Below are 2331 nucleotides of genomic sequence, written 5' to 3'. Positions count from 1 at the left end.
CATTAAACTAATTATAAAATTGGGCTACTTTTATATAAACTGCTTTTAAGGATTGATCTTTTTAAAGTTTCAAATATGTAACACTTCATTTTGTTGAAATAAACTAAACTTTTGTACATCATTAATATTTTTTTCAGTGCCCGCTCTTAAATGTGTAAAATTTTCTAAGAGTTTATTGTAATTAATTTTCTATTTCCAAGAAGCATTGTGCAATATGTTGTGTTGTTTATGTTCTCGGTATGTAACCTGTATCATACATATTCAATAAAGGCTTCGCTGTGGCGCTGCCTTCTCAGTCACCATTCAGTGCGATCCTGATACTCCCGCAGACAAACGTGTTATTGTGATTATATTATAATGAGGAAGTGGGCCAAGTATGATAAGGCCTTTCAAGCAGCCTGGTTAAAGGATCCATTATTTGACAAATGGATTGAAGAATTTAAGACCGGCAAAACAAAGCCCTATTGTAAAGTTTGCAAATCGGTAATAAGAGCTCATAAAACAGATTTGAAAAAGCATGGTGAAGCAACAAAACACAAGCTCAACATGTCTACAGTATTTCCTAAGCAAGCTAGCCTTAAAGCAGTTTCAAAGGTAGAGAAAGTTACAATCTTAGAGCTTAAACTTGTGGTTTATGTTGCTTGTCATTCTTCTATTAATGCTGTTGATCATTTATGTGACATTTTAAAGAATAATATCCCATGCACTTCAAGTTCAGATACAATAAGATTACATAGAACAAAATGCGCAGCCCTTATTAAGAAGGTATTATCACCAGAGCTCTTAATTAAATGACCTGGTATCTGACCTAAAAAACATACCCTTTTCATTGATAGTAGATGAGTCTACAGACATTGCTTGTGCCAAACACTTAAGTGTAGCTATGCGTTCGATACTATTATAAGAAACACAGCAGGATATTTTCTCAGTTTATTGGACTTATTCCAGTTACCAGTACGACAGCAGAAGCTCTGTACCAGCACATCAAGAATTATTTTCGGGAAATAGATGTTGATTTTAAAACACTTTATTGCCCTTGGAACTGATGGAGCATCAAACCTTTGTGGCTGTCACCAATCAGTTTACATATCAATGAAAAAACATATACCAAATTTGCTTTTAATCAAGTGTACATATGTCATTCTCTCCATTTGGCATGCTGTTATGCTTCAGAAGAATTACCTTCACATATTGATTATATGTTACGATAAACGTATAATTGGTTTCATAGGTCTGCTTTAAGAAGAGAAGCATATTTAGAGATCTACAAGCTTATCAATGATGGAAAAGAACCATTACAATTAGTCCCTCTGTCAGGTACACGTTGGCTCGCCAGGAGCAAAAATGTTAAAAGGGTTCTTGATCAATGGGATTAATTGAAAACCCACTTTCAGCTTGCTTCATCATCTTATGATAGGTATTCTGCAAGAGAGCTTCATAATATTTTCTCTGATCACTTGAATCAACTTTATTTTATTTTCTTGAGACCTATCTTAAATGATTTTGAAAGATTAAATCTTCTTTTTCAAAAAGAAGGTGACCATTGCAGCCTTCTAATTGAACTTGAAGCTTTTACGTTTACAATTCTCAGAAGAGTACTTCATCCTGGTTTTGTAAAACTTGAGGCAGACATGACCTTAACTTCATAATTTCTTCCTCTTAATAAAGTTGACTTCGGCCATGAATTTTCTTCCTTATTGGCTAACTAAAGAAAGGATAAATTGATTTCAGATAAAAAAAATTTAATAACATCCAGTCTCGATGCCAAGCCTTCCTTATCAGAGCTTCCAAAGAGTTAATCAACCAATTACCAGAAAATCGAGAAATATTAAAGAGAATTAAGAATTTATCACCATCTGTTTGCCTGAATCATACACTCCCTCCATTTTCTGAGTTGCCACTTGAACTAGCTAATCAATCCAAAATCATAGATATCGAGAGCCAGTGGCGAAAAATATTAACCCTTGACTGGAACGACATCTGTAATGGTGATGTGCATCTAGTGGATCAATGTTTTGGGCCATCGCAAATACAGAGAAAGATGCTGGAGGAGAATTTGTGCTGAAGGATCTCGCAGAATTTGCTTTAAAGGCCTAAAGTCTTCTCATAAGTAATGCCCTTGTAGAACGTGTTTTTTCATGTGTTACATCAGTGAAAACCAAGTTACGAAACCGACTGGGACTAGAGTTATTGACAGCAATTCTAAGAATAAAACAAACCTTGAATTATCGGGAAAATGTTTTGTAGCTTCTGAGCCCAGTAGGGCTATGCTTAATTTTGACTCCTCAATATACAATTATAAACAGGAAGAGAGTGATGAAAATGAGGAAG

The sequence above is a fragment of the Macrobrachium nipponense genome, chromosome 1, assembly GCF_015104395.2.
Source record: "Macrobrachium nipponense isolate FS-2020 chromosome 1, ASM1510439v2, whole genome shotgun sequence".
NCBI classification, from domain to species: domain Eukaryota; kingdom Metazoa; phylum Arthropoda; class Malacostraca; order Decapoda; family Palaemonidae; genus Macrobrachium; species Macrobrachium nipponense.
This window is presented reverse-complemented; position numbering follows the sequence as displayed.